General features: G+C 51.1%; 2 pseudogenes; one reads left to right on the top strand and one right to left on the bottom strand.

Annotated features, from left to right (window-relative positions):
- The first annotated feature begins 20 nt into the window (after nt 1-20).
- Nucleotides 21-702, top strand: LOC100763384 (annotated as a pseudogene).
- Nucleotides 703-8,278: 7,576 nt separating this feature from the next.
- Nucleotides 8,279-11,668, bottom strand: LOC113833886 (annotated as a pseudogene).
- Nucleotides 11,669-13,174: the final 1,506 nt, after the last annotated feature.

The raw sequence follows: 13,174 nt of genomic DNA, 5'->3' as shown, positions 1-13,174 counted from the left end.
GGCTGGGTTTTTTTTTTTTTTTATGTTTTAAAATTGATTTATGTGGATTTCCTGGCGGCGCAGAACCAGGTAGTCAAAGGCCTGCGGAGCAACATGCCTAAGTTTTATTGTGACGACTGTGATAACATATCTTACCCATGATTCTGCATCTGTGAGGAAGACACACTACAGTAGTCGGAAACACAGAGAATGTGAAAGACAACTACCAGAAATGGAAGAGCAGGCCCAGAGCCTGACTGGCAAAACATTGGCTGCACTTCAACAAGGAAAGACACCTCCGGCTTCATTCTCTGCTCCTCTTCCTGCCAGGGCCGTGACCCCACCTCACCCCAGTCTCGCAGGTCCTCCTCGCCCTGGCATGATGCCTGCACCCCACATGGGAGGCCCTCCCATGATGCTGATGATGGGCCCCCTCCTGGGATGATGCCCATGGGACCTGCTCCTGGAATGAGGCCACCCATCGGTGGCCACACGCCCGTGATGCCTGGGCCTCCAATGATGAGACCTCCTGCCCGCCCTATGGTGGTGCCCACTCGGCCTGGCATGACTCGGCCAGACATACATGAGCAGAAAGGCTCTGTATAGTTTTGTATTTCTTGTTTTGTTTCACCAGGAGATTATGGTGCTGGGCCTGAGTGTTTTCTAGCTGCATGGCAAGGAAGGCTTCCCCCTTCCGGACAGAGAATAGTTTTAGAGGGGAGAAGTGGGATAAAAAAAAGTGCAGCTCTCACTTATATTGTGAAAACTGAAAATAAAACTGTCAGCTGTTTTAGTTTTAAAAAAATTGATTTATGGCCGGGCGTTGGTGGCGTATGCCTTTAATCCCAGCACTTGGGAGGCAGAAGCAGGTGGATCTCTGTGAGTTCAAGGCCAGCCTGGTCTCCAGAGCAAGTGCCAGGATAGGCTCCAAAGCTACACAGAGAAACCCTGTCTCAAAAAAAAAAAAAAAATTGATTTATGTGGACTCAGTAGTTAAAACCACTGGCCACTCTTCCAAAGGACCCAGGTTCAATTCCCTGCTACAGATAGTTACACAACTATCTTTAACTCAAGTTCCAGGAAATCTGACACTCACACCAATTCTCATAAATTATTTTTTAAAAATTGACTTATGTGTATAGGTGTTTTTTCTGCATGTGAACCACACTGTGGGTTCTGGGGATTGAATTATGAGCCTCTGGAAGAGCCATTGAGTAATGGTCTTAACCACTAAGCCATCTCTCCAGACCTCAGGCAGAGGCTATCTCAGGATAGTTCTTGGGGAGGTTACTGGGGAACTGGACTCGAGGCTTTCCTCAGTTAACAGGCCTGAAGAGAGTCAGTTACAGGTACATCATGCTGGAGATATGGCTGGTTTCTGAGGACAGGATCAGGGCTCTGAGGCCTCAGCAAGGAGGTGGTTTGCACAAGACTCTCCTCACAGCTGGGTTGGGCCACCGGGGAGTGATGTCATGTTTATTTCCCAACTAGAGGGAGGGTTAGCCTCTAGGATCCCGTCCTTGGGGCCTCTTGCTCTCTTCCCTCAGATGCAGTCTGGGCACTTCGTTTTGGCGGTGACTGGAATGCTAGGATTCAGCGTACATAGTGCTGGGTCCGGTCATACCAGATTTGAAAGAAAATGAAAGGGATATGGAGGTGACTTGGGACTCACAGGGAAAGCTCTGTGTGGCGTTCGTGGACCCTGTTTCCTTGAATGGGGGCTCTTTCTTCCTCTCCATGTGCCACGCTCTGCTTCCCAGCAGCCATCTCAATAGGAGGTTTTGAGTATTTCCTTTCCCAGAAACAACTTAAACATCATGGGGTTGCAAGCTGTGGAAACAAGGCACCCTTAGTGGTTTTCCCCACCTACGGCCCCACAATTGAGTGGAGTACTAGAGGAAAAAGAGGGGCTGCCCCAGCAGCCTAACGTCCCCCCCTACACACCTGTAGTTAATGGAATGTGGTTTGGACACCCTCAGCCATTCCTCACCCTCCCAGGTGTACCATACACTCTCTTCCAGCAAGATGAGGCACAGTGGAAGGACTCTTTTTGGGAAATGTTGACTAGTCAGGAGGGGTTCTGGGGAGCGTAGCTTGAGACTGAATTCTGGGGCTAAAGGACAGCCTTTAGGTCAGGCTGGTTGGGCAGAGCTCTGGACAAGTCACATTTTGCAGCCTTTAGCCACCAGAGGTCTCCAGATCACTACCTTACTATTCCAGGAAGTGACTGGATGGATCTCTCTCTCTCTCTCTCTCTCTTAATTTGTTAAAAGATGCACCTGGTGGCTGGGCGTTGGTAGTGTATGCCTTTAATCCCAGCACTTGGGAGGCAGAGGCAGGCGGATCTCTGTGAGTTCGAGGCCAGCCTGGTCTCCAGAGCGAGTGCCAGGATAGGCTCCAAAGCTACACAGAGAAACCCTGTCTCGAAAAAAAAAAAAAAAAAAGAAAAAAAGAAAACAGAAAAGAAAAAAAGATGCACCTGGTGGAGGAATAAATCTTAGCGGCTTCCTAGATCTTGGAGTACCCTCCTCTAGTTAGCCCCAGGTGACCCAACAGCAAAGCTCACATGGCCACTAGGCTAATTGTCTGCCTGCTAAACTCAAGACATTGGAAGAATCTGTTGGCCAAGGCTGTCTGGTAGCACACACTCTAAAGTCAGGCTGGCCTCCTGAATTGTACAAGCTAGCCCTCCCTTAACCAGTCCCCCTTACTTCCTGAGGGGAGTCCAGGGCCCCAGCCCCAGCCCCTGATGTAACAGTCCTCTTCCTGCCCCAGACCCCACCTCAGTGAAGTCTTCATATTTAGGTTACACCTCCTGGGAGGTTGGCTTCCCTTAAATTTATGCAGGGTATCCAGATCCAAGAAGTGACGGCAGCGGAGGCCTTAGGATCTGAAATCGCATTAAGTAAAATTAAAATAGTCTCCTAACAAGTAGTTCATTGTGGCTGGTGGGAGGTGGGGGTGTAGGGAAAGCATCCTCAGTCCTCCTGGAGCTTAAGTGCTACCATGTGCTGTTCCTTGCAAGCCAATGCTAGTGGGAGGGGAGGGTGGCGGCAGGCGGAGACACGCTGTTACTGCTGTTACCGCTCCTGAGCCTTTGATGTGGGGCCAGGCCTGACCCCAGGACAGCCGCTGGCCACTGCTAGGGGAGCTCTGGGGTGCAGCACATTCCTGGGGGCAATTTACACTCTGGCAGGAGTAGAGGAAAGTTTCTACTGTGGGGAAGGGAGGGGGTACAGCAGTAAAGGTTGGGGAGAAGTGCCGTAAAGAGGGAGCCAAAGCACAGGGCACAGGGCAGCACCCTCTTGCTTGTACCTGGCTCCCTTAACCTGGCTTGGGTGGAGGCCTCCTCCAGGAAGCTTCTGATGGTATTCAAAGCGCCTTCCTATCACACAGGCTAGCCCAGGTTAGCCCAGGAAGTGCAGGGAAGCAGCTGTTTCTTTCTAATGGTTTTGGACAAGACTGTCATCTGAACCAACATCTCCAAATGAGCTGGGCCAGAGGAAGGGCCTGGAGGAGAAAGAGCACGTGTGAGCATGGACAAACATGGTCTATAGCAATTGCTAATATTTATGGCACAGTGGCTGTATGCCGCTGGTGCTGGGTAAGCAGGTCCCACTGAGCACAACAACCTAATCACTATTCCGTGTTGTAAAATAAGAAACTGAGACATATGCTAATGCATGATAAACGCATACGTGTTTGTGTTTCCTTGTGCTTGTCTGTGTGTGAACCTTTAGTTTTAATTTGTATTTTACTGTGGCAGTTTCATGCAACTCAGGATGGCCTCAGGCCTCAAACTCACCTTGTAGCAAAGGGTGACCCTGAACTCCAGCTCCTACTGTCTCCATCTCTCAAGTGCTGGTATTACAGGCATGTGCCACCACACCCAGTTTGAATATTTTCATTTAATAAAAATGTAAATTGGGCAGTGGTGGTGCACACTGTTAATTCCAGCACTCGGGAGGCAGAGGCAGGCAGATCTCTGAGTTCGAGACCAGCCTGGTCTTCAGAGCAACTTCAAGGACAGTCAGGGCTACATAGAGAAACCCTGTCTCCAAAACAAAAATCAAACAAACAAAAATTCTGGAAAAAATATAAACTCAGGCCTGCACAATGGCTCACTGTGCACAGACTTGTGCCACCAAGTCTGACAACCTGAGTTTGACCCCTGGAACTCATGTCTAGAAGGAGAGAATCAATCCCTGAAAGTTGTTCTCTGACCTCCACACATGCACTGTGACACACAGGAGTGTGCACGAACATGCAAATGTACACACAGTAACAAAATGTAAAAACCCAGAGGGCTGGAGAGATGACTCAGATACAGACAGACAGAGCACTGGCTGTTCTTCCAGAGGACTTGGGTTCAATTCCCAGCACCCTCATGGTAGCTCACAACTGCCTGAAACTACATTTCTAAGGAGATAGGAACCCTTCTCTGGCTTCCCACAGGCACCAAATATGCACATGGTGCACGGATTTACATGCAAGCAGAACACCCATACACATAAAAAAATAAATTTTAGCAGAGCAGTGGTGACACACACCTTTAATCCTAGAACTTGGGAGTCAGGGCTACACAGAGAAACCCTGTCCAAATAAAACAAACAAAAACAAAACCCAAGCAAACAAAAACCAGGGGTTAGACAGGTGGCTCAGTGGTTGAGAGCGCTTGTTGCTCTTCCACAGGACCAGAATTCAATTCCCAGCACCCATGTTGGGTGGCCTACATTAGCCTCTAACTCCAGCTCCAGTGGGGCCAGCTCCTTCTGGCCTCTGAGAGCACCTGCACACATGTAGCGTTCATTCACAGACATACACACATACATATAAAATAGGGGATGGAGAGATGGCTCAGTGCTTAAGAGCCCTGGTTGCTCTTCCAGAGGACCTGGGTTCAGTTCCTAGCACCCACAGAGTGGCTCACAATCATTTGTAACCATTCTCAAAAGAGTCTGATGCCCTCTTCTGGTCTCCTTGGGCACTTCACTCCTCAACTGCACAGACATACATGCAGACAAACACCCATACACATAAAGTTAAACAAACAAAAATTGAGCCATGTGGAAGTGGCACACGCCTTTAATCCCAGCACTCGGGAGGCAGAGGCAGGCAGATCTCTGTGAGTTCAAGGCCAGCCTGGTCTAAAGAGCAAGTGCCAGTATAAGCTCCAAAGCTACACGGAGAAACCCTGTCTTGAAAAACAAGAACAAACAAACAAAAAATTGATTAATAGAAATATGGGTTAATTCAAATTATAAGAGCGAGTGGGACATGCCTAAGCTAAGGCTGGGCTTTCATAATTAATCATAAGTATTTGTATCATTAGTTAGGAGCTGGCTGGCAGGACGGAGAAAGACTCATTATACAATAATTAAAAATATAGACCTGTGGGGCTGGAGAGATGGCTCAGAGGTTAAGAGTACTTACTGCTGTTGCCTAAGACCCAGGTTCAATACTCAGCACCCACATGGTGGCTCATAACGGCCAGTAATCCATCTCCAGGGGATCCAGTGCTTTTTCTCTGACCTCTTTGGGTGCCTGCAGGCATGTGGCTCATACACACGCACTCAGACACACACAGAGAAAGAATAAATAAATAGATATTTATTTTAAAAGAGTAGATACATATGATAGGGGCTGGGGCATGTAGCTGGCCAAGACTCCATTCTGTTTGCCAGGACTTCTGCCTATGAGAAAGCAGCCAAAAGCAATGTAAGAGGAAGAGAGCCTGAAAGAGAGTGATAAGCTCCAGGCATGGTGGTACAATCCTTAATCCCAGCACTCGGGAAGCAGAGGCAGGTGGATCTCTGTGAGTTCAAGGCCAGCCTGATCTACAAAGAGAGTTCCAGAGTTACCTAGAAAAACCCTGTCTTTGGATGGTGAAACAAAGGAAATTGTGGACTTTGGCATATACAGAGTATTCCCTAGTTGGCAGTTACAATTACTGTGGCTGTTACTGGAGAGCTGTCTTGCAAAGCCCCTATGTGGATACACGAGTGGAGGAGGGTTATGGACTCGTAGTCTTGTAAAGACACTATATCTATGTTGCTCATCACTGTATCCCCGAGCACCTCTGCAAAGAGTGTGCTCAGTAAGCGTTCATTGGCTGGGTGCTGACTGTGTGTGAGGCAGTGGAAAAGGCTCTCAGGAAGAGGAGTATGTGGGCAGGTCCACAGGACCAGGTGCATAATTGGGGGGACTCAGTACAAAATGAAAATGTGGGGTCAGGGAGATGCCTCAGTGGGTAAAGTCCTCATGTTTGGGGTTTGTATGGAAAGCACCCATAAATCCAGATGCAATGGGGTTTACATGGACAGCCCACATAGATCCAGATACAATGGTGCAGGCCCAACAGGCTGGTGTAGATAGTGCAAACAGCAGGAGACCCTGTCTCAGTCAAGGACAGATACCAGAGGTTATTCTTGGACTTCCATCTCCACACACCATGGCATATGCACATCCAACTCTCTCTCTCTCTCTCTCTCTCTCTCTCTCTCTCTCTCTCTCTCACTCACACACACACACACACACACACACACACACCGGGGTGGGGGGATTGGAACATTGTTCAGAAATTGTTTTATTCAAGATGACGGGCAAGGCTACTTGACCATGTGAATGGGAGCCATGGGGGAACCCCCATAAAGTTATCTCTAACCTCCACCTGTGTGTAGAACATCACCTGGCCCCTTCCCTTGCGACAATTGCCAACTTGTTGCAGGAGAGTAGAGAGCCTGCCCAGGGAGCATGAAGAGAGGAAGGCTGTTCAGTGTGGGCAAGTCAGAAGACAGCAGAAGAGAGACCCGGTGCCCCCCCCCCGCTCCCCCCCCCCGCACCACCACCCAGAGCCAGGCCCATTCCCGAGAGCCTCTCTCTGCCTTCTGTCCCCCTAGAACTCATCTCCCACCATCACCCCTGCCACTGGGTGGTCTGGGCACATGTGGTCACATTTACATGTTGATTGAAGCAAAATTGTTATAAGATTAGAATAGTTAAGGTAACTTTAATTTTCACTGCATTACTGGGATTTTTTGAAGCTAGAGCTAAGAGATCCCCTGGGGTGGAAGCTTAGAGAACGGTGGAAGTTGTACAAGGGGGGGTCTCCATTTTCTCCAGCTGTGGAGAAAAAGGTCCCTGGCAACCCAAATGGCCAAAAGCAGCATGCTAGAGAACTTCCTAGGACTCTTGGAACCAGGAATCTGGTCCTCTAGCAGATGTGGGAGTGTGGGGTGGACGCTGGTGGAACAGGAATTTACCAGAGCCACACCCCCCTCCCCAGACTATTTGCATGCCCCGGGCCACACATCTGTGCAAACATCCCTCCCCTGAGTTTGCCAGACAGAAGGGTGGCAAAGGGGAAGGTCTCACCCAGGTCCTCCACAGGCTCCAACTGCAGTGTCTGGAGATGGGGGGTTTACACTGGTAAAACAGAACAAATTTAGAAGGTATGGGGAACCATGATCATGGAAATGAGGATTCCTAACATGAATTGTTATTAAATGTTGGTGGCAATGATTCCTGACGTTTATTGCAATTTAGTGCCTGATTATTTTTTAGCCATTACTATGCACCAGACTTTTATTAAACCTGTATTATTCTCTGTCTCTCTGTCTCTCTTGTTTGAACAGTACTCATTTCTTACAGTTCTGAAGGTTGAGGGTCAAGTTCTTGGTGGAACCTTCCGGGCTTACACTTATAGACTGACTTCTTGTAGCATTGGGTAATGGACACAGCTTACCTTCTCTTCAAAGAGACCCTCTAACACAGTGCTCAAGGGGAAGTCCCTTGGGGAGCCAGCTCACTTCCTTCTCATCTGCATGACCACAAATGAGCTAACCCTCTGAGCCTCAGTTTTGCCATCTGCCAAGTGGAGATGTTATTACCACTGATCTTTTAGGTTGTTGTTAAGGATTAAATGAGTTAACACAGGGAATGTGCATCACAGTTATTAGGGACTGTCCCCATAGTGTCCTCCTTGAAGCATCAAATAATTAATTAGCAGATAAATACCCTGCACAAAGAAAGAAAATGCTTTCTGATCAGCTTTGGGAAGGAGCAGTGGCTGTGCCTGTGACCTGGCTGTCTCCCCGTGTGCACTTCTAAATGGCAGCCCGGGAGTGTGGCCCCCACTCTCACAGCTGCAAAATAAGGCATTGGGTCACAGGCACCATCACTCTTTCATTTTAAACGGGAAGCCCACGTAATTCCATAGTTACCACTTTAATAAAACTCAACAAGCAGGTGGTCCGCTCTCAGCGGTGTCTAAAGTCCCCCCTTGCCACAGCAGCAGTGACTAAGGCACCTTTTGTCCCCACCCTCCATCAGTGGTGGAGGAAGGGCAGGCCTGAGGCACAAATAGAAACAAATAGCCCAATGAAGACTTAATTTGGGATAACACCAGGAGTCGGGTGATCTTGAGGACCTCTGTGAACTTGCTGGTTTCTTTCTCCACGTTCTTTGCTGCCTGTGTCCATAGCTGCAGGAGCTGCTGCTTCTTCCGATGGTGGATCATGGCCTTTTCCTTCCCTTTCTCCTCCAGAGTGGCTGTAACTGCCTGGTATTTCCACCCAACCTCCTGAGCCAGACACCCCAGGTACACAAACTCTCTGGTAGGCGTCAGCCGCACAACTTTGAGGGCTACAGGACCCACCACCCACTTTTTCTTGTCATAAGGCAGAGGGATCCCCTCGAGGCGTTCCAGGGCAGCCCGGCCTCCCTTGGTCTTGTGCGGCAGTGGCAGCGTGGCCTCCCACAGTGCATCAAAAAATGCAGCTCAGGGCTCAGAAGTGGTCGGGCCTACAGAGGGATTGGTGTTCATCGGCTTTTAGAGAAAGGCCAGGTACTTTGACCTGTTTCTGTAGAAATTTCCAGGCATGTCGATGCCCTCCAAGTGCCCAACCACCACCTTCTGGCCCAGCAGTACCTGCTTGGCTCTGCGCCTCTGCCATGCTGTGCAGTTTCATGGGAAAGCTTTGTTTTTGTGTCTCCAACCCTCCCCGCCCGCCCACTTAAACATGGGCTCCAGGAATCAAGAATCAAACTTAGGCTGTCTGTCTTGCATGGGAAGACTTTTACTCACTGACAGTCCCAGCTTCTTCTAATTTTTTTGTTGCTAAGGAAATTACAGTTCAGAGAGGACCATGAAGCAGGTTGCCAGAGGCAGAGCTGACCCACAGATGTCTAGACACCACCAGAGGGAGACAAAGGTGGAACCCTTTAGCTGTGAGCTGGGCAGTCTGAGCAGGAGTTTGGCCTAGCCTAGCCCGGGGTTGAGCCTTGGGACAGTTCACAGCCTCTGGCTCACCCAGGACATTTATTTCTGGTCTTTTGGTTCTAATAAACAAATGGCAAATAAATGACTGGTGGACGAGGAGACCATGGCCATGAAGTCAGGGCTAGGCTGTCTCAGCCTGTGGGCAGTAGGCTGGGTCCCGGGCAGCAGGAGCCCAAAAGGGATAAGGGACTCTTTAAGCTTAGTGAGCTCTAGGGATACAGGGCCTGGCCAAGGGCAAGGCCCAAATGCGGCATTTTTCCGGGCTGGTTGCAGACCACTGGGCAAGTTAGGAGAAAGAGCCCACTAGGTGTGTGGCACTGTTTGTCAGGTCTGAGGGGCTTGGGAGAAGTAGAGGTTATAGGGAGACTCGGGGTTGACATCCCAGTGGGGGGGGGGCGGGGATCTGGGTTTGTGGTTGAGTGAGGATATGTGCTTTTTGAAGCCCCATGGGAGCCTCCTTCCCAGCAGCTTGTCACTATCTGTCCATATCATTTGCACAACAGAGTGATCTACATAGATTAATAAATGTGAATCTCATAGCAGTCCAGAAAACCGATGCAGAAGACGTTCAGTGACTGGTCCCATGGTAAATTGCGATGTGGTAACACTTGGATTTGAACCCAGACAAGCTAATGCCTGAGTCCACGGTATCATTGTCAATCCCTGCTGTTTAGCTTCCATTCCCTATCTGAGCGCTCAGCCCCGACCTAAACCTCAGCCCGATGGGGCTTGGTTTCCATTCCTGCCAGTGTCCTCTTAGCTGCTGTCACCCAGGCCTCCTCCCCTTCCTCAAGCACGGCTCCAGCTTGGCTTCCCCTGGGCTGGCTCAGGCCAGGAAGCAAGACCCAAAGACCTCCCTGGTAGCTTCCCAATTTGAAGGGTGGGATAGAGCAGGCCCAGGCTCCAGAGTGGGTGGGGGTGAGAGGCCCTGCTGAATAGTGGTGGGGCTGCTGTGTACCTTGGCAGGGGGACAGCGAAGTGGGAGGCCCTTGGAGGGCAGGCAGGAGGGGGAAGGGGCGACTGACAGCCCTGGGCTCTCTCTGTTCCTTTTGTTGTCCTGTGGGCCGCTCAGCCCCTTCCAGCTTAGAAAGACACATGGACCCCCACCCAAACTTCTCCTTGCCTCACTTAAATTCATCTAAAATCCTCCACTTTGCCTCCACCTCTTCTCCTGGGGTGCCTCTTCAACCTTTGCAGCCTGACTAGAACCCCTGTCCCAGACTCCAACCACCTGCCCATAGCAGAAAGGGAGAGGCGAGAGAAACTTGGCCCTGTGGGCCTCTTTAGCCTTCTAGAAAACACTGTTTCTAAATGCTGTTCTCTGGCTCTTGGTTCCCACCTCAGTCATATCTCTCAGTGCTTTGCTGACTCCCCTCTTCTGTCTGCCCTTAGATGGGTGGATTCAGTTGGCCCATGCTGTGTCCTGGTGGAGTTGCTCTGCCCCCCCTTCTCCATACCCCATGGCAACATGTGCCTGAAGTCAACAAGGGTTCCTCAATACCAGCCCAGAGGTTTCTGTTCCCTTTTGGATTCTCAAAATCCCATGGACTTCCACGACCCTCCTTTTTCCTGGGCTCTAACCGCCATTCCCAAGCCACTAACCAGAAACTCAGACTTTTTTTTTTTTTTTTTTTTGAGATATGGTGTGTTAGGGTTTCTGTTGCTGCTATGAAACACCATGACCAAGGCAACTTGAGGAAGAAAGAGTTTATTTCAGCTTACACTTCCAAGTGACAGTCCACCACTGAGGGAAGTCAGGACAGGAACTCAAGCAGGGCAGGAACCTGGAGGCGGGAGCAGATGCAGAGGCCATGGAGGAGTACTGCATTCTGGCTTGTTCCCTAAGGCTTGCTCAGCCTCCTTCCTCATAGAACCCAGGACCTCCAGCCCAGGGATGGCACCACACACAATGGACTGTGCCCTCCCCCATCAATCACTAACTAAGAAAACGCCTTACAGTTGGAACTCAGGGAGGCATTTTTCAATAGAGGTTCGTTCCCTCCTTTCACATAACTCCAACTCGGGTCAAGTTGACATAAACTGGTCAGCACACAGGGTCCCTCTCTATGTAGTCCTGGCTTTCCTAGAACTCACTATTTAGACCAGGCTGGCCTCGAACTCACAGCTGAGTGCTGGGATTAAAGACATGTGACATGTGATCCCTCCCTTTTGACACCTCTCCCAACACCCAGATCCTGTCTATCTCATTACATCATTATATCAACTCTTCTCAGAGTTGGCCCTCCCTCGAATTCAACACCTAGCTCGCAGGACTCCCGTGGCCCTCCCTCTCTGTTATCTGCTCAGCAGCGAGCAAACAAACCTGATCCCTCCAGAATTGTCCATGGCTCCCCATTTCCCTGCAGGTGACATCTAACCAATTTCAGCAAGGCCCTTGCCTGCCTTCATGGCTACACCGGCTCAGCTCCCCAAGGCCAACCGGCTCATCGCGACCTCCTCTCGCTTTCCACTTAGTCTTTTTCCTGGCTCAGCCTAGGTCACGGTGTTGGGAGAGTCTTGTCCCACTCCATGCACGCCTCCCCTTGCAGTGCCAGTGTTGCTCCCTTGACAGGCAGCCGTCTAGGGCAGGGGTCTGCGGAGCTCGGAGGCTGCGGGCCGGCTGCGCTGCGGGCGGGGCCTGCGCCCTTGGCTGTGGCTGTGGAAAGAGCAGGGCGGAGGCCCCGCCCCACCGCGCCCCTCCCGCCGCCCGCCCACTCGGCCGGGGCGCGGGGCAGCGGGCAGAGCGACGCGGAGCTCCTGCGGTTAGGACCCCGACGACGCCCCGGCCCGGAGCCTGCGCCAGCCGGGTCGCCCACGAGCGCCGGAGCGTCGCCCGGAGGCAGCCCTGCAGGTAAAGGCGGGCAGTGTTGTTGGGGTTCAGGCAGGGGGACTCCGAGGACCAGATGCGGTCAGGTGTCCCGCCCCGACGGGGCGCGGCGCCTCAGGCCCCAGTGCTGGGACAGGACCAGGAGGTGATTCGTGCTGGGGGCTAGCCGGAGGATGAGGGGGAGCCCACCCCTTCCCTGGACGTAATGAAGATAGAAACCCCCCGTTTCCTCCTTCTCTGAAACTGGACAGTGACTTGGGGTGTGTGGCTTCACTTCACCTGTAAAATGGGAATAGCAAAATTGCCTTTGCGGTGAGGTAGAAGAGAGGGGGAGGTGAGGGACTCAGCTTTCCACCTCACCCTCTCTTCCCATCTTTCTGCCTCTCCAGCGACCTCCAAGTTACTTGGGTTTTCTGTTTCTACCCCAAGTTCTTTCTATTTTGGGTAACCTGGCAGCTTCTACTCGACACCGGAGACTGAGGTTCTGAGGAATGTCCCTGCCAGAGGCTCTGCACCCCCCACTCCCATTGAGACTTGTAGGGGGTTGTGCCTGGCCAAGAGTGGCTGGGGTCCCAGGTCCTTGGAACAACTTTCTGGTGTCAACACCATCACATGGGTCCCAGAGACTCCCAGATAGTGAACAACTATTCAGGCAGAAGGCTTCTGCAGTTGCACCCAGGACAGACCCTTCTGAATTTGCTTGGAGTGTCTGTGTGTGCACTTGTGTGTGTTAGTGTGTCTCCTAGAGACACCTTGTACGGAAGAACAGGCTAGGTTCCTCGCACAGAAATGCCTCTGAACTTGCAGGGTCTCCGCCAGCCCAGTCTTCCTTGCTGTGGCACCTGCCTGCCATAGCAAAGCAACTCCCCAGAAGTTGTGGGGGACGTGGGGCAGGGGTGCTGGAAGGTGTCCAGATGGGGGTCTCTTGGTAGAGATAGTGAAGATAGCAGAACCTCACTATCCTGAGTGAAGGGACCTATCTTCTTTGTGGGGGCCACAGAGAGAGCTAGCAGTCTTGCTGGAAACAAAGATTCCGGGCTAGCCTCTCCTTGGACTAATGAACCCAGACAGAGACTTGGACACAAATC

This window comes from Cricetulus griseus, chromosome 2 (assembly GCF_003668045.3).
Source record: "Cricetulus griseus strain 17A/GY chromosome 2, alternate assembly CriGri-PICRH-1.0, whole genome shotgun sequence".
In the NCBI taxonomy this organism is placed as follows: domain Eukaryota; kingdom Metazoa; phylum Chordata; class Mammalia; order Rodentia; family Cricetidae; genus Cricetulus; species Cricetulus griseus.
The sequence above is the reverse complement of the archived record's forward strand: the minus strand, read 5'-3'. Positions and strand labels throughout refer to the sequence as shown.